At 47.9% G+C, this 27,957-nt stretch overlaps 2 long non-coding RNA genes across 2 annotated transcripts; both read right to left on the bottom strand.

Annotated features, from left to right (window-relative positions):
• Positions 1-2,557: 2,557 nt before the first annotated feature.
• Positions 2,558-8,692, bottom strand: LOC144366369 (uncharacterized). The gene is made up of 2 exons (XR_013425447.1): positions 5,938-8,692; positions 2,558-3,354 (listed from the first exon to the last, which is right to left on the bottom strand). It is a non-coding gene; the product is annotated as an uncharacterized LOC144366369 (long non-coding RNA).
• A 15,923-nt stretch (positions 8,693-24,615) lies between these two features.
• LOC120889247 (uncharacterized) lies at positions 24,616-27,638 on the bottom strand. The gene is made up of 4 exons (XR_005733153.2): positions 27,454-27,638; positions 27,183-27,295; positions 25,940-26,090; positions 24,616-25,332 (listed from the first exon to the last, which is right to left on the bottom strand). It is a non-coding gene; the product is annotated as an uncharacterized LOC120889247 (long non-coding RNA).
• Positions 27,639-27,957: the final 319 nt, after the last annotated feature.

Here is a 27,957-nt window from a genome sequence, read left to right as displayed (position 1 = left end):
ATACTTTGTCTTCCTTATCTGACGTTCTGTCTCCCAAGTGATCTAGGCTGTTGGGGATGCTTTCTATTGAGTTTTTAATTTGGTTTACTGTTTTCTTCATTTCAAGGATTTCTGATTTTTTTTTCAGAATCTCTATTTCTTTCTTGAAGTCATCTTTTGCTACCTGTATTTGCTCCCTTCTCTCTTTGTTGGTGTCATCAATGGTTGCCTGTGTTTGCTCTCTTCTCTGTCAGGGTGATCAATTTTTGCCTGTATTTGCTCATTTAGGTCCTTCTTTAATTATCAGATCATTTTCATGATCTGAACATTCTGAACTCCTTCTCTGACATTTCATCACCTGTGCTGCCCATGGGTTCTGCTATTGTGTCCTGGTTGATTTGGGGCACTTTCCTCCCTTGTTTTTTCATGTTGTCTATGGGATTTCCTTTCTTGCAGTGTGGATCTGAGGTATTACCGTTTCTAACCTATAATCTTGTAGTATCTGTGCAGATTATCTGTATCTCACCTTGATGCTGGGCTTCCAGACCCTGTTGTTGTCTCAGGATGGGTTCTACTGCAACTATAGGTGGTGGAGGTGACTGGAGATAGCAGTGGAGGTGCCCCAAGATGGATGCAACGTCTTTCAGAGGTGGGGCTGAAAGGGTGGGCCTTATACTGGCTTTGGGACGCCTGCTCCAAGATGCAGATGCTTCTAGGCCCTGCCTGTTGTCCCAAGGTAGAGGCCACTGTGTGGGGAAGGCTATGGGGATGGCTGCAGTGTCTCAAGATGGAAGTGGGTTTGGCCTGGGCTCCCAGGTAGTGGTGGTGGGCAGACCTAAGCTTACCCTGGGTCCTGGCTCATGCAAGTCATCAAGGTGGGTCTGGGCTGGGCCTCAGTTCTAGTGGGAGTCTGCCAGTGGGTGGAGGCAGCTCTGGGCTGAGCCTGAGCTCCAATGGGGGTCTTCCAGTGATGGGATAGACTCAGGCCTCCCCTCCACTTTAGTGTTTTTGATGCATATGTTTTATATTTAGGAATACATGAAAAATAGAGATTATGCTGTATGTGTATTTATATCTTGTTTTGTTCACTTGAACAGTGAACATCTCCCCATGTTCTTAAATAATCTTCTTTTATAGAATATTTTAATAGCTGAAACCTTTTATTGGTCTTTTAGCGTGTCTCAGTTTTTGGAAGGGGGGATATCAGGGATTCATCCCAGGGGTGCTTAACCACTGGGCAACCTCCCCAGCTCTTTTTATTTTTTGAGACAGGGCCTCACTAAGTCACTCAGGGCCTTCCTAAGTTGCTGAAGCTGGCTTTGAACTTGCAATCCTCCGGCCTCAGCCTCCTGAGCCACTGGGATTATGGGTGTATGTCATTGCAGCTGGCAGCTTGTCTCTGTATTTATTAAATATGTATATTACGCTCTTATTATAACTAGATCTTGTGCATAACAAATTTTACACTTCTCTGCTTTACTCACCCACTCAGTATTTTTGAAAGAGTAGTCTATGCTTGTTGTCTTCTGTTGTTTTACACAACTTATTATGTCCTCCTTCTGCAGAAGTTGCTCCCGTCCCTCTAGGCTCGCACTGACCAAGGGGCAAAACCCAGTGGTCCTTTTATTAGTGCAGGAAGTGATGATGCTTTGGCATCGTGTCCTGATCCCCTCCTCGCTTCCTTTTCCTCACACTCCCATGCCTGGCCTTTCTTGGTCCCCTTTGTTTCCTCATGCTCTCTTTAAGCTGGGACAACCCAACCTTCTGCCACCCTCTCTCTTCCTCCAAAAGGGTCCTCTGTGTCTTGTGTGCTGACGCCCATCAGGCACACCGGGGACTTCCAACAGCCGATGGACGTATACACTGCTCATCCCAGAGGCTGCCCTGACCCCCTGTCACCCTGTACAAACCAGCCCCAAAGGGGATGCTCAATTCAAGAAACTGCCCAGCCTCCAAGGGAGCCTAAAAACACTTCAAAAGGTTTGCTCCAGTTTTCAAAGACCATGCAAAAGGGAGTCAGGTAGGGTCCCTGACGCTGGTCTCCTCCTACTTGAAGGTCCATCCCAGCCCTCCCCTAAGTCACTCCCAAGCCCTTCATTTCCAAGTCCCTCATAGTCGTTCCTTGTTCTGATTACTTTCTCATCCCAGTTAGAAACCTTAGGTTCTCTCGTTCACAGGTGATATCCTGAGACACCAACTTTTCTAGATTCTATTTCAGAAATGCCTCTGGCCTTTGTTTGCCCCCTTGTTCCTTTCCTTTTGCCTCTCTTACAGCCTCTGTTCTGCTCAACCTCGGTTGGGCTGTTCTGCTTGTTCTGGCTAATCCTCCTGCCAATCGCCCCTCTCTTCTCCAGTCTTCTGTCTGCACTGCTGCCAAGAAGCACTCTGGTGTCCTCCCTCGACTGCTTGGCAGTCTCTGCCGTCACCGATTTGGAATTCCTTTCTTTGGTTCTTAGCCTTTCTTTAATCTGTCTTTCCTTCTGGTCAGCTCTCCCATCACTCTCCTTCATCACACTCTGGCTCTATTGTGTTTTACTTTGTTTTCTGTTGCTGTAACAAAATAACCAAGGTTGGATACTTCATTTAAAAAAAGGTTTATTTGTCTCACAATTCTGGTGCTGGCAAACTGACGAGGTTCCCTGGCTGTATCACATGAATTGGACAAGTATGAGGGGTGGCCTTGCTTTGCCACATCCTGTCTGGAGAGAGCTAATTCAATTTGTGAGAGAAGCATTGACCCCTCTCTGGGCAGTCCCCTTATGACCTCATTGCCTCCCTAGGCCCACCTCTTAAAGACCCACCACCTCTCCACATTGCCACACTGGGGCCCGAGCTTCCACACAGGAACCTTTGGGGACACACACAAACCATGGCAACCACGTCATCTATTTACTGTCCCCATCTTCCCTCTGCTTTCACATTTTGACACTTGTGTTCCTGGTGTTGGACGCCCCTCCACTCTTTCCTGCTCTCCTCCAGCCGAGCAATGACGACGGGCTCTTCAAGGCACAGTGTCACTGCTTCCTCCTTCTGGAAACTTCTTCTATACTCTTCCTAGCCCCAGGCTCCGGCTTCAGGCTCTCCATTTTGCACTCCCAGGAATTTGTTCCTCTAGGATGTCACTTATCACACTGCAGTCGTCTTTTCTATGGCTCTGTGAGCTCAAGAGCAGTGCATTATTCATTCTGGAAAACCTCCAATGCCCAACGCGGAAGCCGTTGCAGAAAGGAGGCCTGATCACCCAGTGAACGAGCTGGTGTTTGCTTTCCGCCATCCCATTACTGGGTGTGAAGGCTAAAGGAGCTTCCGATTCTGGCTTAAAAGGGCGTCCGGTGGAGGAATCTCTCTAAGCAGAGGCAGCAGCCGCAAGTCTGTCTGAAGGAGACAGAGGAAGGAATTTATTGGTATAAAAAGATTCAGTTGCATCAAAGCTACTGCACAAGGGATATTTTCCTGGCTATAAACAAGCATGCAGAGGGTGAAAAGAGAGATTTACAAAGCAGATGTAGCACAGCGCAGTGTCGTCATTCACTTGGTAAAAGAAATCACCTTCCTGTCTGCGCTTCTCCGGACTCAGTCCCTTAGGACAAGAGAAACAGCCATTACCAAGTCCAATAGATCCTTTCTCCTATAATCTCTCTAGTCCGACTAGTTTTCTCTACCTCCCCAGCCTAGGCCGGCTTAGGCCATGTTCCCCTTTCTTCTAGAGGATTGCAACCTCTCTGACAAACGTCAAGCTCCAGCTTCAAGCCTTTCATACATTCCAAGACTGGGGTAGGGGACTTGCCCACATATGTGTTCCTGTACCTTCTATTGTAAGTTTCCTATATCCCTGATAAGCCCAAGCTTATTGGACCTTAGCATGCAAGCTCCTTAGCATCTGAGCTTCTGCAGCTCTTTATTTACTGCCTGAACACGTTAAGTACTCAATAAGTATTTGTTGCATGAAGCAATTACAAAGGAATGTATCAAAATATTTTGAATACCTATTTTTTTTTGCATCAAATATATTAACCTAAGTAAGTATATTTGGACGTGAAAAACCAGGGCTACTTAACAACTTGAATTTAATTGGATTAGGAAGTAGGACTTTCAGTTTCACTTTTGTCTTTGAATTTTCAGTGCAGATTGAGACGTGCCTAACCTAAGGTGGACTGAGAGCACGGTGTGTCCCTGATGTGGGACGAGGCTCTCCACATCTCTCCTCTTTTTTCCTTATTTTATTTTATTTTTGTTTTGTTTTGTTTTGTTTTTAAATCTGCTAATTGGAGGTAGTAATTAGGCGTGTTAGCCAGAAGTGCTGTAAGGAGTGGGTTTCCATCTTGAAGGGACATGTGTGCTTTCCTTAACCCCCGAGTGATTGTGGGACTGTTACCCATTCTCTGGGAAGACTCAGCCAGGCACTGCAGGTGGTTTTGAAGTCCCTTAATCAAAACACAACGAGCTACCCATCCGTTCCCAGCTTCGGAGCTCTCAGAAGAAATCCTCAGGTTTTACATTTTTAGAGAAATAAGGTCAAGCATTATATTTTAAAGCACCTTTATAGGTCAAACCCAGCAGCCTAACTCTTTCTGACCCATGCAAGTGGCTTTTAGCAATTTGATTTTTCTTTCAAATTAAGCAAAAGGAATTTTTATGAAATTTCAAGAGGGCATGCTATAACATCTAGAAATTAAAAGTCAATTTAAAAGAAAAGACTCCTTGAAAAATAGGATGGCAGATGGAGCAGGATTTTTAAAATAATATTTTCATGTAGGAGTGGAGAGTCCAATACTGGCTCTCTCTTCTCCCACTCTAGGTGAGATCTGGATTCTCGTAATAACCAGAAAAGATGGACAGTCTGAGATCCCTGCCATGAAACTGTGCCATGTCCCTTTCCCTGGCAGCAGGATCCAGGGCAGGATTCCTGAAGAAGAATCCGTGGCCCCAGGAAACTGAGGCTTTGAACCGGATGTCAGTGGCAACCTCAGTGAGATACTGAGAAACTGCAGATGGAGGGAGACACACCCCACCTTCTTCCTCCATCCAGCCACATAAAACGCACTGGAACAAGACGCTGTCCTGTTTGATGATGAGTGAGAAGCAGCTGTCACACTGATACGAATTGAGTGAGATCTGGTAATATTGCTCACGGGGCAGAGGAAGAGGAGTCTTGGGGGGCAACGGAAGGGAAGGATAATCCTGTGTGAAGGGAAGAGAGATCTGGAGGGACCCATCAGGGTATGGAAGGGGCTGCGGAGAAGTGTTGACCCCAGGAGATCTGGAGAGCCATTCCCTCATTCCCAGGGGGGATAAGCAGCATTCTCAGAGTAGCTCAGGCGCTAAGGGAAGACACCAGAAGACCACGAGAAAAGGGGAGCAGGGCGTGTCCAGCTCCCCTCCTCCTTTTCAGCATACACACTTGGTGGGGGCCAACACGGGAGGCGGGGGGCAGTTTGCACCCTGCAGACTCCCGGGAGGCTGAGCTGATGCATTAGAGAGGAGTTTCACGGGAATCAGGGTTACGGTTAGATTGTGCCCCCCACCCACAATTCATAAGTTGAAGTGTCCTGACCCCCCAATACCTCAGTGTGTGGCCTTACTTGGCAACAGGGTCTTTACAGAAGCCATCAAATGACAGTCATGAGGAGGGACTCTAATCCAGTACGACTGACATAAGAGGGGAATTTGGATACAGACACAAATGCACGGGCAGAGACCATCGACAAGCCAGGGAGAGAGACCTGGGCAGATGCTTCCCTCGCACCCCCCGGAAGGGGCCCACCCCGCCGACACCTTGACCGTGGACCTCCAGGCTGCAGGTCTGTGAGGTGCTGTCTGTGGGTGAAGCCTCCAGTCTGCGGTGCTTTGGGACAGTGGCCCTGGTACTGTCCCCGGGCCCTGGAGCCGCTCCCCTCCTCCAGGGCATGTGAAGGAGGCTTCCTTGGCGTGAGGCCTGGAAACCCCAGCGGTGCTCACCTACACGGGTAACGGCTCACATCCCGGCTGACCCTGTGTTTCTGCCATCTTAACAAGTGGCGATCGTCGACTCCTGATCACTGCACGAGCTTTACGATCGGCTGTAAACTGACCCGACAACCTCCTAGGCGTGAGCCGTGGTCAGTTCTGCGCCCGAACACACTAAGATGCCGTGAGTGAGAGCCGGGCAGCCCTCCCTGGAGGTCTTGCCATTCTTCTGAGACTGGTCTCCCCAGCCCTTTCTGGTTGTGAGGGTTGGGAAGGCGGCCAAAAAGAGTGGGCCAAAAACATTGCCTGAGACACCCCGCTCTCCTGGACCCAACACTCGTGAAATTTCCACCGATCTGAACGGGACAGCGGTCAGCAAGAGATCATGCGTTCATCCTTTGTCCATCTCGAGATGCTTCTTTGAAAGGAGTCTCCTTTCTTTCCATTTCTTTCCCTGGAATGCTCATTAGGGATTCCCCTCATAGGGTGGATGTGGCACAGAGATGCTCACCCTAAGAATGATCTGGCAACAGAAGAAAGTATTTGTTGGAGAATTACGAGAGAGAGAGAAGAGAGGGGAGCCAACACGTGGGCTGAAGTAGGTGCACAGACGCAAGTAAAGGGACATGCCCTGCTCTCTCTGACTCATGAATCCATGGAGGCCTTCCCGTCCTCTGTGGCTGGGCTCTAAACCCGTGTCTAAGCCCACAGCTCCAGGTCTCGGGTGAGTGTGCGTGGCTAGTCCCTCAGCACTGAGATCCTGATAGGTCTGTTGGAACAGTCAGTCAAAGCAGCGGAGAAAGGAGAAGCAGCAGAAGGACTCAGAGGCCAAGCGAGTGCCCGAAGGCTGCAGCTCTGCAGAGGTGGGCAGATGTGGACCCCGTCACATTGCTCTAATGTCCTCTTCCAAGGACCTCCCAAGTGATGTACACAAACAGCCTTTTGACCCGTCAGGGAGAGGTCCTTGCAAACTTAGCCTTTCTAAAAGGACATGGAGCATGGCGCCTAACAGCCTTGGATTTTGGAGTCAGGCCCATCTGAGTTATCACCTCAGCTCTACCATCCCGCAGCTTCGTGGACCAGGGGGAGTTCTTTTTGACCTCTTGAGTCCCAGTGTTCTTAACCTTCACCTTCACCTTCAAATTCAGAGTGGGCATAGAACTCTCTAGGAGTAAAATGAAAAAATAAACAGATCGTGGCATATTCGTGTCCTGGGAACTTCCGGAGCGATGGGCATTAACAATCTGTAACTATACACAATTCTGTGGGTGGATGTCACCAGCACAATATCGAGAAAAAGAAGCCAGTTCCAAAGGGCACAGAACGCCTGGCGGTGAAGCTGACCGCCTGGTGGAGCCAGCTCACGCGGTTAGAGGTCAAGGTGGTGCTTACCTTGAAGGGAGTAATGCCTGGAGGGGTGGCTGGGCAGGACTCGTCTGTGTCTTGTGATGGGTGGGGTCCGTTGGTGAAACTCACTGAATCACACACTTTAAAATCAGTGTCATTTTCTGCATGTATATTTTACTTCAATCGAGAAATTCCAAAAAGCAAATCATATCAGTACCTAACTCTACACAGGTGACGCTTACATGAAACCGTGAGTGCAAAACACCTAATGATAGCAAGTGCCCGACACATGTTAGCAACTTATCATTACCATTTTTTACTATTTGGATGTAGGAATTGGTGACAAATTTAGCACCTCCCCCAAAGACCTGTCCCATCTGGGCAAGCCTGTGACACCATGAGTTTTAAATAAAGAGGTACATAAACGGCCCAGATCCTTATCAGAGGTCAACCTCTTAGCAACCCTCATGTCTTATTTTAGTGGGGGGGAAAAATTCAGCCCTGAGTCCTTTGATTTGAGATAAGATAATTTTCTATTTTTTTTTTAAACAAAAGCCCACCCTGCATCCTCCATAGTGTGTAAAAATAACTTGGCAGAAAAGAGCAGGCCGTTTTCTGCTGTTCTCAGACTCATTTATACTTCCTCTCGCTTCCTCCGTAGATAAAAATAGAGGTTTAATCTACTGACAGACAAGAGCCTTCCGAAGTACGAACTCCATTTGGAGCTGTTTCTCTTTATTGTTGATTTTCTGTAATACAGATGTTTTGGGCATAATGTATTCTCTAGAACGTCCTCTGTCAGCCCAGTAAAGAAGACAAACAGCAGCCTAATCTTGAGAACAGGGCTCCTCCATAAACCAGCTGACATAAGCTCAATTGAGCTTCACCCCACATAAAGATTTTAATAAACAAACCTCGCTGGTCAGCATATCGCTCCGGCATATTTAAGCAGATCACGTGCTGCTCCTTGCTCCTCTTTACAGTTCTGCAGCTTTTGCACAAAACAAGCTCTGGTTAACAGAATGCAGTGAGTCTGAAGAGGAGGAAAAGTCTCTTCCCTACATGCCTTGACAGAGCCAGGGTGTGACAGCGTGGAACACGGGGCTGCCCAGAACCGGGGCTCGGCTCCCAGCCCCAGACTGCAACTTCTGCAGCTGAGTCGGCATGAAGAGGAATAAGCTGGGAACCACCTTCTGACCCACTTCCCAGTTCTTCTCTTCTTTATGTTGGGTTAAAACTTCGTTCACTCTTCTGGCCTTTCATTCATCTACCAAGTCTGTTCTTCTGGCTCCTGGATCCGACTCTCTGAATTCCAGCCTGGAAGAGGCCCTTTAAGACCTCTGGGAATTTGGACACATTACATAACCTCTCTTAGCCTGGCAGTTGCTCATCAGCTACAGGAGGATCAGAGCCCGCCTACCCATGGGGTTGTCAGGAGGATTTATTGTGCTGATGTCCACAAAAGCTCTTAAACGGGAGCTTGGCCAGTTCGTAGTAGCTCATCAGTAAATGATCGCTATTAACCTGTTTCTTCGTGAACCAGGCTTCTTCTGAATGGTTGTTTGTGCATCTGCACATACACAACCACTCACCCTTTGTCAGGCAGGGAGACAAACTTTGGGTCCAGAGGGATTGAGCATGATTAATCGGATTCAGGGAATCTTAAACTAAGAAGGGTGGCTCCTAACTGAGAGGCAGAGTTTAGAAACTCGTGGTTTTTCTCAATTTCAGCAGCGTGACTGATATTTGGGGCTTCGTAGTTCTCCGTGCAGGAGGGCTGTCTTGTGTAGGAGGTTTAGCAGTATCCCTGGTTTCTACCCATTAACTGCCAGGAGCAACCCCAAAGTGTCTCCAGAGCTTTTGAAACGGCTCCTGGGGACAAAACGCATCCCTGGTTGAGAGCCACTGGGCTAGACCGGAGACGTTAATCCTAGAGCTCAAGTGGGAAGGCATAAGAAGTGATTTATGAAAAGAGAAGGGACAGAAAGTCCAAGACAAGTGCCTTCCTTGCTCTTTTCCGTTACTGTAAGAAACCACCTGAAGTAATCAACTTTTAAAAGGAAAGCTTTGTTTTGGCTCTCTGTTTTGGAGGTTTCAGTCCCTGGTCAGTAGGGCGCATTGCTTTGGGGGCCTGTGGCGAGCAGCAGATCATGGGGGGAGGGCATGGTGGAGACGAAGCTGCTGACCTCGTGGTGGGAGGGAAGGGGCCGAGGTCCTAGCATCCCCTCAGCCACCTAACTTCCTCCCACTAGACCTTCCTTCTGAGTCTCCACCACCTCTCAGTAGCACCGTGGTCTGGGGGTCAAGCTTTTAACACACAGGCCTTTGGGGGCCACCTCCTCAAACCCCGACACTTAACTTATATGGGGCTTTGGGAACTGATAGGAGCCGGGTCCAAGATCCTGCCACCTCCGCCGTGTCTGCAGGCAGTTGCTACCTTTATAGGCAGTGACTTCCTGAAAAGGCCCGTCTCCCAGGGACGTGCAGAAGCAGAACAGAAGAAGAGGAAAGGACTCCGTTCCCAAAAGGCCTTAAAAGGTGATGGAATCTCTAATCAAACCCCCGCTTTTAGATCCAATCTTTGGAGATCGATTTACGGCACTTCATAAAAGTTCCCGAGTTTTATTATTTTCCTTCCCAGGTTTAAATCCAGTCAGTGTTTAACCACCTTGGGCTGCCGATTTCCAGCTTTCTCCTGATTGTGTTAAGTCCCTGAGAATTTCATTCAAGTGCTTTCATTTTTCCATTTCTCCACTTGTTTTCATCAAACCATGGAGGCAAAATGCAATAAAAAGATTTTCAAATAATTGCAGAAACATCACTGTACAGATAAAAACGGCAACATGGCACCTCTCAGCTGCAGGCTCACAGCACCACCAAGCAAGAGCCCCAAGTGCTCAGGGTTTCTGTCGGTCGGATAAACGCCAGTGGAGAGGCACCGGTGTAAAATGGGAGAATGGATGGAGTGTGCAGAGAATTTCAGTCCGTGTAAGTTGAAAATCACTAGTAATTACGACAAGGTGAGATCCAGGCACCGGGTCATGCTGTATGTGTTCTCTTCTTAATTAGATTATAAATACTTCAAGGGGAAGGAAGAATTATTTTTTAAAAATGCATCAGAACCCTTTTTACTGTGCATGCAATAAACACTTATTAATTTCTAATTTAATGGGTAATGGGTAGAATAAAATTAATCCTTTCTTTCGAACGAGGAGGCTAGGCTTAAAGTTGCCTGCAATTTTAGATCCAAACCTGCCTTGTAGGTGGTTAAGGAATGTTGTTACATATTACATACAGATATCAGTATATGGGTAAATATATATATGTGCATATATATAAATATATAGATATCTAATTTAGAGACAGATACAGAGAGATTGAGATAAAGATATAGAGACAGATATAGATCGATCTCCCTCTCTCTCTCTCTCACACACACACACCTGTAAGGAATGTCTGAGAGGGAGAAATGTAAGTTATTAAATATAAATCTTCATCCATTACTTTTTCTAGTTACTCATTTAAGTTGAGCTTCTTTTGGTGCCAAAGGACCCACTATGGGGCCCTCTTGGTCTTTGGCCTCACTGTGCCCATATCTTGCTTAGGGCCACGTCGGCCATTGCAAGACACTGTGTAGCGGATATTTCAAAGCCCAGTCCTGAGGTAGGCGTGGGTGGTGAGGAGGATACCTTGAGGACAACCTGGGTCAGAGGGGCCCTGGGCTGGTCCCCTCTGGCTGCGAGCATCCTCCACATTCACATCAGTGAGCCCTACAGATATTTCCTTTCCTGTATTTGAAAGAAGATTGAGAAGCTCAGGTAGGAAATCAGTTCCTTTTAATTCTCCTTCATTTCCTTATAGCCTGTTTGACCTTTCCTTAAATTAGTAATGGAAATGTCTTTCTCGCTGCAATGGATAGCTGTTGACTGAGCACAACGTGCTGATTGTTTTCCAGTGTTTTCTTCCAGTCTGCTGTAGAGAACCACAGGGCCAGCGGGTGGGAGTATTCAGGAGGGAAGTCTGGTTTGGTGCTCATAAAGAGAAGTTCTGAATCATTAGGGTGATGGAGCCGGCTGCCATGTGAAGCCCAAACCCTCCATCTCTGCTGGGAAAGCAGAGGTCGCAGATCCCCTAAGGGCCATTGTCCACCAGTGGCAGGTGAGTGGAAAGTGGGTGCAAGGCCTCTGCTCTGGGTCCTCCCGAGCGGTCATCTGAGACGGGAATGGATACAGGGTGCCCCAGGTTCCAGCAGGGAGGGGGAAAGGTGAGGCTCTCACTTTCCAGGAATTGAAAGAGGGTTGGATCATATCGGCTTTTCTCGAAAATAGACAGATAAAAATTAAACAGTTTGCCTTTTCAGATCTGGTTGTTAGGAGATGACTTTGGCAGCGATGAAACCCAGAGTGCTAGCCTGCTCCAATTGGGAATGAAGGGGAAGGAACTTTTCATAGATGGTCAGAATGTCCATGCCAAGGGGTTTTCCTTCTGAGTCAGTAAGCTCAGAGGTCTCCTGCTTGAATCTTTCTGTTTTTCCTTCTCTGTCATGAGCCTTTAAGGCATGTCTTGCTATACTGCTCTCTGATGATACTTTGCCTGTACTTTCATATCATTGCTAATCTCATTGTACCATCATTCCTCCAGAGCTGGGGGCGCAGTTTCAGGATGCGACCATCGGCAGACGCTCAAGCCCCTCATACAAAGTGGCACGGTATTTACTTAGAACCTACACACATCTTCCTGAATGTGTCAATCATCTCTGGATGACTTGTAAGACCTAATAAAATGCAAACGTCATGTAAATAATTACTAGGCTATATTGTTTAAGGAATAATGACAAGAAGTCTGTACAAGTTCAGCAAACAAGCAATTTTTCCCCCACAAATACTTTTTATCCCAAGGTTGGTTGAATTTGCTTATGCAGAACCCAGGGATATGGAGGGCCGACTGTATTCTAATTTGTTTATTTTTCTATCTTCCCCGTCTCTGGTCCTTAGCACAATGCCTGATCACTGTAGGCTCTCAACCGGTGTTTGTCATAAAAATGGTACAAATACATCAATTCTGGACGAAGAAAAAGAATTCTATAAGATAAATCGTGTATCATGCTACCATCTCCCTCCGTGAGATGATTAAACAAAATTCAGCATCTGCATTTCTCTGTTCTTCAAAGGATGGAATTTCTTGCTCTTCCTGGAAGACTGAATTAGGAAAGAAAAATGGGCTGAAACCGATTTTGGGTGCAGAATCACTTGCATAAAAGAACCCAGTGTCGGTGTGGGGATTCCTGGTCCTGAAGAGATAGATAAGGTCAGCACACATCATCTTCTTGTGGCTGAAGTGTAGTCTGAGGTACTACTACCCAGTCCAACTTCACCGTCCACCTCATCGTATTTCTCAGCTGTAAAATCTGGTATGAGAAGGGACTATCCTCTGTAGTACCGATTATGGTCACTACTGTTTTTCTTTGTTGAAATATTCACTCAGGATTTCACATGAGTCATTTTGCAGAGCAAATATTAGACTTTCTAACATGGTGTTTCCCAGTGGCTGTTTATCTCGGGCAGAAAGAGTTCTTACCGGGCAGCCATCAAAGCAGGGCTTTCTAGGAGATGTCACAGCTCTGCTTTGGCCTTTCTTGGACATCTGGTAGCTCCTTGTCAATTTTCTTAAAAACTCTCTTCTTGGATTTAGTCCTTTTTTTTTTTTTTCCCCAAAGATAATGGCAGGGCACTGAAGAAAATGACTAGTTTAAGATGATTTATCTGTGCCATATTCACTGAATTTCAACTACAAAAAAAAAAGTCATAAAAAAGTCCCTTTACTATAAGATACAATGGAAAGAGTAGGGGTCACTCAAAAGCAACGGAACAGCATGTTATTTTTGAATCATAGTGTTCCGGGCAATCGGTACCTTGTCTATTTACACGACTCATGCCACGCCTGGTGTTCCGAGATGCACATGATCCACAAGTTGCTTCCCAAATTATGGAAAACTTCAGCCACAGAAAGGAATTCATGCTGTGAGATAGAGACTTCTAGAATCACTTCATGAGGTGTTGTTTGATGTCTCTGTGCCTGGGACCTTATCAGCTTCACCCTCCAACCTGCTTAGGAAATGTAGAAGCTGGCCTTAGGGGGACTGAAGGAAAGCACCCGTGTAAGCCGGGCCGTCTACCTAGAGAACCAGCCAGACGGGGGCTCGTGTGGGAGGGCAGGCACGGCTCCTGTCATGGCTTAGACATGAAGTGTCCCACCAAAGCTCATGGGTGAAATGATCACATTATGAGAAGCAGCACCTCATGGTGGATCCGTCCACGGATATGGATTAGCTGGCCAGTGACTGTAAGCACGTAGGGCATGGCTGGAGTAGGTCCCTGGGGCACACCTTGGGATTTATTTATTTTTGTCCCTGGTGAGCAGAGCTCTCTCTCCTTCCTGACTGCCATGTCCTGAGCTGCTTCCCTCCACCATGCCCTTCCGCCACGATGTGATGCTGCATCCTGGGTCCAGAGCGATGGAGTCGGCCATGCATCAGCTAAGCCCTCTGAAGGTGTGAGCCCCAAATGAACTTTCCCTCCTCTCGGATTTTCTGGTAAGGTCTTTTGGCCGCAGCAAGGAGAAGCTGAGCAAAACGGCCCCACGCAATAAAGTATTAAAATGCTTAAACAACTCCGCCGTGGTGGAGGGCGTCGGCTCCCTGGCATCCATTCAAGTTGTTGATTTGTGCACAGATCCATCAGTGGCTTCAGGGAGCTATCAATTCTGTCCGCGTGTGAGCTGTATTCTGACTCTGAGACGCTCCCTGCTCAGACTCCAGAAGCCTCTCCACCCCTACCCCGTGCTGGGTTTCTACCAAATGTCTCCTCGTATTTTAAATACACAGACATCCGTGGCCTAGAGAGACTTCTCCAGGGAAGAAATCTCTGCGGTCCCCCTGTCACCCTTCTCACTCCATCAGTGTTCATTTTTCTGCTTAAGCAGATTCAGTGATATGAACGAAAAATAAAAAAATAATAAAAAAAAGACAGCGCCTGGAATATGGGAATTACCCGGGACACGGACCAAAGCATTCTTGAGTGATGGGACATTTCCAAGATGTTCATACCATCTATTACATTGTGCTGTGACGATCTACTTGTTCTCTGTGACTCATCAGATTAACAAGTTCTGGAGGGACAGAGATAACGCTTTATTCATCTTGTGTCTCCAATGCCATGTTACTATCCAGCATTCCAGTGCACACACAATATTCAGCACATAAAGGTTGAAACATTCGCTATGGTGTGAAGAAGTATCCCCCAAATGCTGTGTGTTAAAGGTTTGTCACCGGCCTGTGGCTCTCCTCAAAGGTGGTGGGACCTTTAAGAGACAGATTCCAGTGGAAAGAAGTTAGGTCGTTGAGGACATGCCATTGAAGGGGACGTTGGCAATGCAGCCTCTCTATTCCTCTTTTTGCTTCCTGGCTGCCATGAGATCAGTAGCTTCCTCCCCAAATGTGCTCCCACCAAGAGAGACTGGGTTGCCACAAGCCCAAAAGCAGTGGAGCCAACCAACCATGGATTGAGACTTCCAAAATTGTGAGGAGACATGAACCTTTCTTCCTTACAAGTTGATCATCTCAGATACTTTGTCACAGTCGGGGAAAGCTGACACAGTGCTGAACAACTCTGAAGTACAATGATTCAGTTCTGATTTGGGGCAGACATCCATCCCTAGAAGAGTGTAGTGGGTTCCTTCGTGACCTCCCAAAAGATGTAGTCGCACCCTAAACCTCAGAATCTGTGAATGTGGCCTGATTTGGAAAAAAGGACTTAGCAAATATAGTCAAGTTAAAGAATCTTAAGATAAAGTCCCCCTGGATTATCCAGGCAGACCCTACATCCAGTGACAAGTGTCCTCGAAAAGACAAAGAGGGGGACACAGAGAAGAGGAGAAGGCTAGGTGAAGGCAGAAGCTGAGACTGGAGTTATACAGTGTCGTGGATGGACTTGGGAGTCCCCCAGAGTCTCATGGGTTAGAGGACTGGTCCCCAAGGCAATGTTCAAAGGTGGGGATTTGGGGAAGTGATTGATTCATGAGGGCTCTGACCTCATCAATGGATTAAAAGACAGGGCTTCATGTGGGTCCCTGGGGACATGCCCTGGAAGAGTGTACATTGTCCCAGCTCCTGACTCTCTCTCTTTCTCTCTCTGCTTCCTGGCCGCTGTAAGGTGAGCAACTCTCCTACACCGTGTGCTACCACTGCAACACTTCTGCCCCACTATAGGCCCAAATGCAGCCGAGCCAGTGAGTGATGGACTAAAACTCAGAAACCATGAGGCAAAATAAGTCTTTTCTCCTTTCGGTTGTTTTTCCTCAGGTATTTTGTCACGGCAATGAGAAGCTGACTCATACATGCAGGTATGAGCCAAGGAAGGCCTGGAACCGTGAGAAGCTGGAAGAGACGAGGAAGAGTTTTTTAAAGCTCCAGAGGGAGCGTGACCCTTCTGCTACCTTACTTTTAGACTTTAGGACTCTATGAGAGAATAAATTTGTATTGTAAATCCCCAGGTTTATGGTAATTTGTTATGACGGGAAATGAATCTTAAGGGTAACCTGCTTCAAGAACTCCATTCAAACCAACACAGAGAGCTGGGTTCATGGCACTGGAAAAAAACAGACATGGAAAGGTGTTTTTGAAGGACTCCTGTTCACAGAGTCCTGGGAACATGGACTGAATTGAGAAGAGGGGCTAGGAGAGATGGATCTTATCACAGGGGCCATGAGGAGCCAAAAGAAGTCTCAACCTAGGCTGAAGAGTCAAAGTAGCAGAAGCTTATAATTATGCTCCACAGTTGCAGAATGCGGACCTGCAGCAGGCACTGAGTAGGCACTTAAGATGATCAGAAAAGCACTTCCAGTGTTTGCACAGAGCAAGAGAGAAGTAGCCCAGAGAATAATGGGAGGAGGGTATGGAAGGACTGTCATTTCTCCAAGCCAAGCCCTTGAGAAACCATCTTTTGTCACTGCAAAGTGGGAAAAAAGGACTGAGGCAAAGAAGCTTTCTCCTCCCAAGTAAGCAGGAGGATTTGGCCCATTCTGCTCATTCATTGCTCGAGTGTCCTGCCCTGTCCCCGCCTGCCGTCTCTCTGCCCCGAGGAGACCCCATGCTCATGCACTTGGTTGGTGCAGAGCTGATGGCCCTGGGAAGAGCCAATTCTTCTTCAGAGAGCAGAATGGCACAAGGCAGGGAAAGGTCTAAACAGGGCCACATCCAAGAGAGCCGAGTGTTTCTTGTCTCAGAAAGACAAACCAGGCTTCGGGATTCCAAGCAGCAAGGCCTCTCAAGTTCCAGCACGCTGGGGCTGGATTACATTGCCCGAGTAGCTCAGCTTGCTTGTCTTTACCATGAAGAGGTTGATGAAACCATCTTCAAGGTCTTTATCACCCTCAGATCCGTGATTGTTGCCTGGCTACTGAGCCAAAGAAATCCACCCCCTGGAAGGTCTTCTGACTCACACCCCAGAACCCATTTGAAATGTTTTATGATATACTCCTTCCCACAAAACCAAATAGGGCATCATCTACGACATGATGTACACGGAGACTGTATTGCTAAAAAAAAAAGGGGGGGGGGCGGGGGGGCTGCCTGATCTCAGTGTGGTACAATATGGGCATTGAGTGGATAAAGGTTGAATGAACGGGTGAGGGTTGGTATCCCTTTTTAATAAAAATACAAGAGAATTTTAATACAACGGAAAAGTCCTACATGATTATAGCAGGATACAATATGGACGTTCAATGAATGAATGTTGATGGAAGTTAAGCATTTTGCCATATGATCCCTTAAATCTCAGTTAGGTACCTGTGTGGTGATGGAGTTTGTTTTGTTCAGCTGTATCCACTCTCTCTAATCAGCCGGCTGCTGGGGAGGCCCACTTCCGCTCTTCCTTCCATCCTCTCCCACAACAGTTCGGCCAGCCTCTTGCCGTGCTGGTGCCAATCCCTTGTTGACTCACCGGGGAATGAGTTTCCTCCATCTGTGCCGTGGGCTGCACTAGGGCTGCACCAGGGCTGCCTTGAGCCTGCTCCATGTTTTCCACCTTTTTCCCCCCTAGACTTGACTATTTGTGTCTGACCTTACTATTTGTGTCTTCTTTCCTTATTTTTGCTCCAAGATGTGAGAATGATTAATTGTTTCCAAACTTTGCTTCTGACGTAAGAGACCTTTATTGCACTTGTAAGGGCAAGCACCCACGATGACACTCTGCATCTTTTATTTATTTAGGAGAGGGCCAGCTTTCCCTTAGAACCGATGACACTCTGCATCTTTTATTTATTTAGGAGAGGGCCAGCTTTCCCTTAGAACCGATGACACTCTGCATCTTTTATTTATTTAGGAGAGGGCCAGCTTTCCCTTAGAACCTCAGGCAAGAAGACAAACAGGGAGAACTCAAAATGGCGGTAGGAGGCCAGGCGGTTAGCCGAGAGCACCTCACCAGCCCAAAGTGTGACCATGCTTGGTGGAAGCTGGCTTGGAGCCAGGCCTGCCCTAGCCAGTGTCATTTCTGTGTAGAATTCCCCACAATCACATCAACAGGCCATGACAGACCCCATAACCACCCTGACATCGGGGCATTGGTCCAGTTTCCCCTGAACGAGTGCTCAGGTCTCCTGGGATGGGTGGAGGCAGCCTGCTTCTCCCCATCCTCCTGGCACACCCGTCCCTGCCCTCCCCTACCCGTGAGACCACCTGTTATGGAGGACGCTGCCCAGTCACATCAGGACTGCCGCACACCTTGCTCACGCAGGCAGTGATTACCCTTCTGGAAAAAAAAAAAACAAAGACAGCAAAATAAGGCTTTTGATTGATGAGATGAGGCTTGTGTCACCCCCAGATTCTGTAAGTTTGTGTAATGAGCTGCAAATAACCACAGTGCAAATATTAAGTAGGCCCGAGGAAGGGTGTCCCTTGTTTGAACAGGTGGGCACACCTGTGGGTCGAGGCCATCTCCGTGGGGGATGAGGGAACTGGGACACTCATTCATTCATTCATGGAGCATTAATAAAAAGCACCTGAGATACACAACTTATCAAGAGAAAAGGTCATCATTTGGGCTCACAGTACGGGGGTTTCCGTCCATCACGGTGAGGTGGGCGGCAGTGACCATGGGGAGGAGAAGTGCTCACTACAGGCCAGGAAGGGAAAGGAGCCAGGGTCCCTCGATCTCCTTCAAGGGCACACCTCAGATGACCTCAAGATCTTGCCCCAGGCTCCCCCTTCTGCAGGCTCCACCATCCTGCGCCCCCCTGAGGTCCAAGACTTTGACACAGGGGACTTCCTTCCATCGGTATTCATCTGTCTGAAAGGTCCGGATCCTGCGGGTACCTGGAGATGTGAAGTCCCAGTCTCTGCCTCTCCTCCTGAGCCCTCCCCCTTCACACACACAGTCCACACACTCCGCGGACGTGCAAGGAAGGAATGCTGACATGGCGAGAAGTGCTGCGGCTGAGGGACCAGCTGACTATTATGGGGTGCACCAGAGGCAGCGGTCAGCTGCCTGCCTGTGGCCAGGGAGCCTTCTAACGGGGGACGTGCAGCCTGCGACTTCAAGAGTAAAGATGCACTTACTGATCTGGAGGTAAATTAACTCAGCTTTCTGTCACTTGTCCCTTTTTGATGGTCACATGAGCTTGTCAAGAGCCAGAGCTATGTGTCTTGTGGGATTTTGACCCAGAACCTCATGCACTGGAATTGCTTATTGTATTCTAGCCAAATAAAGGAGAAAAATGTATAAACGACAGGTCCTGATACTCTTTCTGTGACACACCTTGGCCAGCATGGTCAAGATTGTGTTTGGTTTTAGGTGACAGAAGGCAGGGAATTCTGGCAGATATATATTTTATACAGAGACGAGGGGAGTCCATCTGGGGTCTGGCAGAAGCTGCCTCTGGGCCTGTCTAACACAGGTTCAGAGTCAACTAGCGGCTGCTTGTTTGCCAGTGGATAGAAGGCCTCCACAGCTTCCCCTGCTGGTTTGGGAAGTGGACTTCCAATGAAGAGATTCCTCCCAAGACCAGGTTCCTGGGGAAGCTCCTTGGAGGCCCTGCCTCTCTCTCTCTCTAGGTCCTAGATGGCGTGACCATGATGAGGAATCACCCTCATCATCTAATTGGAATGTGGATAAAGGTGACAGCAGGTGACATGCTGTAGCTAAAGTGGTACTGTTCTTCACAGATCAGTTTGACTGATCCTGGGGCCTGCCTTTCTAGAGGAGCCAGGAGCCCACATGTGAAGACATCATCTCCAATAAAAGCCGACACCTTTCATTATAAAATTGGATTTTTGAATTAAAATGCAAACATGAATATATAAAAAAGGAGCTAAATAAATACTGAATAATTCGTGCTAATGGTTGATACTGGACCCCAAAACAAAGCAAAATAGGGCAAATGATAGGAACTACCTGGGTGGCCGGGCGTGGGGAGAGGAATAAGCACATGGCGAGGAGAAAATGGAGTTTCAAAGAAAGAATTTCTCCTTTGCTTCCTCCTTTTTCTCTAAGGTCGAACAGAAAGAAGCCTATGCTATAAGATCCAATTTCAGAGAATGTCATAGTCTCCTTGCTTTCTGACCCAGGCTAATTTTCAAGAGCAGAACACCCACTCCTCCCTCAAAGATCAGATCAAGCTGCCAAGGCAAACCCGGGGATCTTGAGGGATTTTGTGGAACTAAAATAAGTCTTCCTTTTTACATCGAGCGCTTTTTGCATGTGTGAATGTAAAACATGCCTTCCCTGTAGAACATTTAGATACCACAACAAAGAGTAAAGCTTCCGGGTGGGGTGGTGGTGCGGGGGTGACCGTCTTCAATTCTGCCATCTTTAATGTCACAGTGCATTTTTTTTTTCCTAAGATGAAAGGGAGTTTTAGGGACTGTGTCTGCCGCAGTTGAAACTCAGGACGTCACAAAGCATGAACAGAACCCGGGTTTGTCACGCCGCATGGGCAGAACTTGGGATTGAACTTCTGGGGGAAGGAATAAAACCACGCTGTATTCTGTGAGCTGTGTGTGCGCACATCAGGGTTGGGGCCTGTTGTGTTTGGCCTCCACTTTTTCCTTCTGTGCTCCTAGGATATAGGTTACTAGAAGAATCCATGGGCCACAACTGAGCTTTGAATTAGATGAATGCTGTGGGCCATGGAGACCTGAGAAACTCGGGGTGTGTGTGCGTGTGTGTGTGTGTGTGTGTGTGTGTGTGTGTGTGTGTGTGTGTACCAGCACAGAGATTAAGTAACCAAACTGGGAACGGGGTGGGTTTAGCAAAACACTCCCTTTGCCGTCTTTATGACTTGCAAATGAAGCCTTTCTTCACAAAGTGAGGCTGTGGGCGAAACATCCAGAAGACTGAAGGGTGGTTTTTGCACAGGGCCTGCTCAGCCTCGGTGTGGTTGGCTCTGCTGCTGCGGTGGAGTGCGGGCTGCCGGCGAGGCCTCATCCTCCCGGCTGTTCAGAAAGGGACTGGCGACCACGAGATCATAAATATCATTTGCTCACATGGAGTCCCCGGGAGCTGCGCTGACCACAGAAGTCGCGGTCCCCAGGACGCTGGGAGCGCTCACAAAGCAGGCATTTATGAACTGGTTGGCTTTGCATTAATTAATTCCCCAGCCATTCACCAACAGTAACAATCCCTTCAATTAGAGTCCAGGCCCTGGAAAGCCCTGGTGTTTATTGGAAGTGACATCTGCATAGCAAAGTGTGACTGTGTTAATATGGAAAAGCACAAAGGGACCCAAAGTCCCTCTCTTGCCCAGCGCCTTCCTCCCCGCGTAGCTTTGGAGGAAGAGAGAGGACTCCGGCTCTTAGGAGGGTTTAATTTGTGATCTCTCCTCTTTGGTGGTTAGCTTGTCACTGAAATGTTCTCCTGGGCTTCTCTGGGGAGGGGCGAGCTCTGATGTGCGGGGTTGTCACGAGTCTGTGGAGCACTGAAGGGATCTCAGACAACTGCGGGCCCTGACAGGCAGCGGACGGAGGCTGAGCAGCGCAGGATGGAACACAGATGCACGGGGACCCCACTGGGGAGGCCTGGCACAGCCCGAAAAATTCTCTCATCAAAGACAGCAGAACTTGGAGGCCGACTGAGAGCGGGGCTCCGTCAGTCTTAGAGCTAAGGAAGCCGAAGGGCGGGGAAGTGTAGGAAGCAGGGCTGACGGGCGGATCCCGGGGCAGGGCGAAGCTCTGTCCTTCAAACCTCTGTTTCTTTAACTTGCAGTTTTAGGAAGCTGACTTTCAAAATCTCTCACCCTTTCCTGGGTGGACACCACACGAGATGATACCAAGATGATTAAGAGAGAGCTTCCCCTTAACCAGGAGCAAAGAGGATTAAACATAAGCACATTCACAAATAACTGTGAGGCGGGGTTAAGCCCGGCCAGCGCTGAAAGAGACGCAGAAATCAGGGCACGGGGACTCAAGCAAGGAGCAGCCTGTCATAGCCAACTGGCCCAGCTCCCGGGGCATTTACGACAAGTCCTGAGAGATGGGCAGGGTCTCGACCTGCAAAGGGGGCGTGTCCTCCTCCAAGGAGACAGAGAGCCATCTGAGGGCATGTGCTCCGAGAAGAGTTGAGGGGCACACCTGGGGGTACAGCAGGCGGGGCCAGTCATCAAGGGCTCTTGTCAGCTAGGGGACGGGGGACCTGCCCATGTCATTCTGGTAGACAATGGAACCAACAGGGTGGCACTTTCCAGGGAGGGACCAGGGCCAGGACCAGGACAAGGCAAGTCAGGGACAAGAATACACAATGTTTTGAAGAGACGCCCTCGGTGCCAGCCTGCCCTGGTGGGTCCCTGCTATGGTTTGGATGTGGTTTGAGTGTGTCCCCAAAGGTCCACGTGCGGCAGGCTTGGTCCTCAGTGTGGAGCTGTTGAGGTGGTGGAATCGTGAAGAGGTGGGGCCTGGTGAGACGTCAATAGGTCACCAGGGACCCACTCCTGGAAGAGATTGAGGTAATTGTCTCAGGACTGCAGTCAGTTCCCTCAAGAGTGGGACCCACTCCTGGAAGAGATTGAGGTAATTGTCTCAGGACTGCAGTCAGTTCCCTCAAGAGTGGGTTTTTATAAAAGATGAACTTGGGCCCCAAGTCCCTCTTGCTTCTTGTGTTGCCACCTGATGGTTCTTTCTGCCCCACATGTACTTCCACCATGATGCCATCTGCCATGTGGTGATATAAACCAGGAGGCCTTCCCCAGCGGCTGCTAGATGTTGGACTTTCAGCCTCCAAAACCAGGAGATAAATAAAGCACTTTTCTTTACACATCTCCCAGCCTCAGGCGTTTTGTTATAGCAACACAACGGACTCAAACAGAATCTGATGTGTGCTTTCTGCTATTCCAGCTCAGCCTGGGGTGGGATGAGCAGCGGACAGCAGTTTTATGATGAGAGCTTTTGTTCAAAAGACTCAGTGTAGGATGGATGGGGAAAGTGGGGGCGGGTGAGACAGTGCACACAGAGTTGATAATGCAGAGAAGTCACAGCACGTGGGGGACAAGGAGGGACAGACTCAGGGCTTCTTTGAGAGTCAAAACAGAAGCAAGCAGCAAAGAGGAGCGGTGGTGATGGCCGCTCCCACCCCCACAATTGCTAGCTGTGGGCCAGGAATGGTCTCAAACTTTGGATGCTTATTAATTCATTTAATGATGCTGGACGGAGGCCCTCACTGAGACCCAGAGAGCTAAGTTCAAGTGTGGCTCTGGGAGGCCCTTGGGTCTCAGCTCTTCCAACTGTAACATGACCAAGTTGTACTAGACAATTGCAAGGTCCGTGACGACTTAGGGCCCCATGTGGCTCGTACCTTTGCTAATATCAGCTGAACCCCAGCCCTGGGGACCCCACTGGGCTTATCCAAGAGTTCTCGGGCCAGGAGTCACAGGAGGCAAATCCCTCTGTATAGGCTTATCTCCCGCGGGTTCCTTGTGAGTGGCTTCTAGCATTTCTAAGGTTTCAGGAGAGCCCAGGGTTCTGCCTCTGCCTGTTCCACCTTGTGTCAGCCGGCTCTGCGGCCTGGCCCACGTCCCCCCGCCCCCGTGCCCTCAGGTCATTAACAAAGCTCCCCAGACCCTGGCAAAGCCCCTACAGCAGAACGGTCCCAAGAGAGAAACAGTGGATTTAATAAGCTTCCCCTTAAATGGCCTCAAATCCCTTCCAGTTGATGACGGGGGAAAACAGCCACACTCAGGACCATCTCCTGGTGCAGGAGGTGAGCGAGGGAAAGAATAAAGAAAGTTCCCGAGATCCCGGGCCTCGGGGACCAAATTAAGAAAGCAGCACCGCTTATTCAAAATCAGATGAATGTCAGCAGAATGTTTGTCAAACAAACTTGTCATTATTTGTCACAATTTGAGGAAGCCTCAGTCAGTCGTCACACTTGAGCATGTAACCGGGTTATTTATAGCTGCCAGCCGTGGCGTGTTAACTCATGCGGGGCCACGGTTCGGTGTTATAAACAGCTTTATTTATAATGACTGTGTGGCTATAAATAGTTGGGTTTGCTGGGTGTCACAGAGCAGCTCTGGGATGTGCTGCCAAAGCCCCAGCCAAGGGGGGGCGTACTGGCTCGGAGCTGGATCCTGGCCGTGTCTCCTCCTGTCTGTGGACCATCACTGAGTGTCCTTGGCCAAGGCACGTTCTCTTCCTCACTGTCCCCTTTGGAACAGAGGGAGACGTGCACCACCGTGTGTTCCCCAGAGATGGTAGAAGTTACTCACTTAATTAACATCTGCCCCAAGATCTCTGGCTGAAAGGGAACGGGTTCGTGGAACTCCGCCTCCTTTGTGCCTATTCATGGACAATGAGCTAATTACGGTCTCCTTCTCCTGCTCCAGGGTGGAGGGAGATATCCTGTTATTCCAGGGAACAGGCAGCTCTCCAAAGGTTTGTTTATAGCTTCAGATTTAATTTGAACGACAGCGTCGTCTAGTCTAAAAATAAGAGGTTGTCAGAAATTTAGAAATTTACTAGTTCCTCGTGTCAGCAGAACCTTGTCGAAGAAGCATGGGGTGGGGGTGAGGGGGAAAAGGGGAATATGTATACATAAATTTTACATGTAAAATACATAGGTGTGTCAGCTTAAAAACCCATCATTATGCCATCTGGCACAAGGGTAGTATTGTCACCATCCGCTGAACACCCTCCACCTCTGCCCTCCGGAATGTTCATCTATTGGTCATATGGAAATTTCCTGTTTTCTACTTATTCCTACCCCATCCTTAAATGTTTTCCATTCAATTTTAACTCTGTTAGGCTCAATTTTATTTTATATATATATATATTTTTTTTTTTTTAAAAAAAGAAAAGGTGTGTCCGTGAAAAAAAAATTTATTGGATCTTAATTTGCAAGATTAGTTCTGGTTCATTTTATTGCTGTAATTTAATACTCATAATGATTTTCTGACACATATGTCTTAGCAGCAAGATCTACTTCCTATTCATTTTTCATTTCAATACAGCTTAAGTACATTAGGCAGGATAGTACCAATCAGAGAGGACAGGGCCCTGCAAGAAACTGACTTCATGCTGCCATCTTGGCTCCGTGCCTGCGCTGAGGCACGTCCAAGCATCTGGGACTAGAGGAGACGAGTAAGAAATCCTTCTTCCAAAGGGACAGTGTTTTCTTTCTCATTTCTGTCTTCACCAACAGCATCGCCGTCACCACTGCGATGCTTTCTCTAAGGGTGCTGTGGGTGGAGTCCTCATTGATCACGTTCCGCTTGTGCAGAAGCGAAGAGAACCTGCTCGGGTGGCCCAGCGGTTCCATTAGAGCTGATGGAGTCATGAGCGCCAAGGGCCCAATGTTTTGGGGCCCTGAGAGGAAGCTTTGCATCCTGATGCAGGTGCATGGAAAGTATCCTGGAGAAGGTGGCCCTCCAGGTGAATCCCACAGGTGGTGTCTTAGGGCAGTGATAACGTCTGTTTCTGCACAGACGCCGCCTGCCGTAGCAGCCAGGTGGTAGCTACATGTAGAGCGGGTAAAGGCAGGCTTTACTTCCTTTAGGATTGTGACCGCCCTTCTGAGAATGCTGATGTTGTTCATTTGCAAAACATAAGGAAATGCATAAAAGATTTTAAATGGTTAAAAATAAGTATCAAAATGACACACTGGAGCTTCCCATGACAAGGATGAGCGCTCCCTTGGGTGATGGCCAGGATGCCCAAGGCCAGGGGGTGGGCAGTGGAACGGACCACGGTGCGTGTGAAGTAGATTAAACTTCAGCGGTTCCTATTTACTTTTTTTTTTTAAAGAAATTTTTGTTCTAATTAGTTATACATGACGGTAATTTGTTCTAATGAGTTATACATGACAGTAAAATGCATTTTGACACATCACACATAGATGGAGTATAATTTCTCATTTTTCTGGTTGTACATGTTGTGGAATCACACTGGTTGTGTATTCCTGTACGTGCGTAGGGTAATAATGTCCGATTCATTCTACTCTCCTTCCTACCCCCTACCTCTCCCCTCCCTTCACTCCCCTCTGCCTAATCCAAAGTAACTTTACTCTTCCCTAGCCCCCGACTCCCATTGTGGATTAGCATGTGCATATCAGAGAAAACCTTCAGCCTATAGTTTTGGGGGATTGGTTTATTTTGCTTAGCATGATAAGCTCTAGCTCCATCCACTTACCTGCAAATGCCATAATTTCATTCTTCTTTAAGGCTGAGTCACATGCCATTGTGTATATATACCACATTTTCTCTTGAAGGTACCGTTACCCACACACGAGGCTGAAACCTCACCTGGGTTCTGTGCTCTCTCGAAGGAGGCAGCCTTAACCCTGGAGGAAGAAAACAAGAATGTGGATACACGATGTTCTACCAATTCTCTCCCTCATTCTCTTTCCTTTCTTTGCAATGATTTTTGAGGGAGATTATATGTGTTTTCATGATTATTTTCACCATTGAAAAAAGAGAGAGTCTCCATGCTTGTTTTAAAATAGAAAGGATAAATATATTTTTTTTTCCTATTGCTTATTGGGTGAAGTGGGGATTTTTAACATTCTTGTGATCAAGCAAGTAATTTCAAAGAAAATTCTTGGAATTGGAAATGTGTTTGGCCAGTCAATAATAGCTCCCATCTCAGTGATATTACGGCGATAACTATATATCCTGCACCTAATGTTCCCATTCAAAGAAAAAGAATCAGCAAAACAAATTTTTGCAACACAATATGTAAATCTGAGAGCCAGCTTACATTTTATATTTTTGTTTATTTCTAAGAATTTTCCCCAGTGCTGAGTTCCAGCTGAGGAGGATGTGATATAAATGTATTAAGTAGTTTAGGGTCTCTGTCCACCAGTTCCTAGAACTGTAGATGTTTAGAGCTTCAAAAAACCATTAGGACTTTCTACTCCATTTCTCTTCTTTTATAGAGGAAAGAAACTGAGCCTGAGGGTCCAAGTCACTTCCTCAAAATCATTTGACTTCTAAGAGACAATATTGGGAAAGAACTGATGTTTCTTGCCTCACAGAAAAAAAATAATTAATATTTGTTGAAAATGGGCAGACGTGTCCTTATTTAGTCACAGCACAGCAGTTCAGGATGATAAGAGTTCTGGAATCAGACAAGCCCAGGCTAAATTCTGGCTCTGAAACTCTCTGTGAGATGGTGGTGTGTTGCTTCTTTTCTTCATTTGTCTTAATTTTAAAAGATTCTTCTTTTGCAGGGGCTCACTGGGATGCAAACCCTGCTTCTCTTCTTTTATCCTCAGCAACACAATGGCACGGTAACAGAGGTGCAGGAGGTGGGGTGACGCAGTGCAGGCCTGGTGTCTTGTGAGGGCTCCTGGTCCATGGACCATCTTCGGCACAGAAACAGCCAGGAGAACAGAACCAGAAAAACCAACCCACCAACCACAAGAGTTTCTTACCTCCAAACTAGGTTCCTCTGGCCCTGGCGGGATCTGTCCCGGTGACGTCACTGGCGAAGCCTCAGTGCCTCCCTTCATGCACACTTATTATCCTGGGCCCTGGAAGCACACCCCTGAGAAACATAGGGGCTTTGGGCACACAGACAGAAGTGACAGCATGGAGGGGAGGAATCGGGGGACAGTGAGGGTCACCAGGAGCAACGGGACTCTGGGATGCTTAGAGGGTCTGGGCGCTGGAGTCTGGTATGGATCCCACCTGCCCCTGCTATACCTGCAGCTTTGCTCTGGGCTTAGCTTCGCCTGGAAGCAGAAACTCCAGGTCGGAGGGAGCTGGAGCAGATGGATAGCCACAGGTGCTGTGGGAGGTGGTGGAGGCTTCAGAGGCAGGGCCTGGTGACCTGAGCAGAGGTGGCTGGGACCCAAGCCCTGAGGTCGGGACCCGGGCAGGAAGGGGCTCTGAGGAACGGAATCTCATTAAGGAATTACCCGTAGAAGACGACATCAGGCCAGTGGGGGCTTAGCCCATTAGAATTTGGAGCAGTTGTCTAATCACACAATCCCAGGGATTTTACTCCTGTCCTGGGAAATACTATTTGCACATAAAATCATCCCATTTAATCCCTCAACCGCCCTGGGAAGTTTTTATGGTATTTTGCAGATCAGAAAAAAATGGAGGCCCAGAGAGATTTAAATCACAGGCTCACAGCCCCAGATATCAAAATGCAGCACTGGTTTCAGATGTCTGTCGACCAAGCTGGATTTTCCAGGGATGCAT

Source organism: Ictidomys tridecemlineatus, chromosome 8, assembly GCF_052094955.1.
Source record: "Ictidomys tridecemlineatus isolate mIctTri1 chromosome 8, mIctTri1.hap1, whole genome shotgun sequence".
Taxonomy (NCBI): Eukaryota; Metazoa; Chordata; class Mammalia; order Rodentia; family Sciuridae; genus Ictidomys; species Ictidomys tridecemlineatus.
This window is presented reverse-complemented; position numbering and strand designations above follow the sequence as displayed.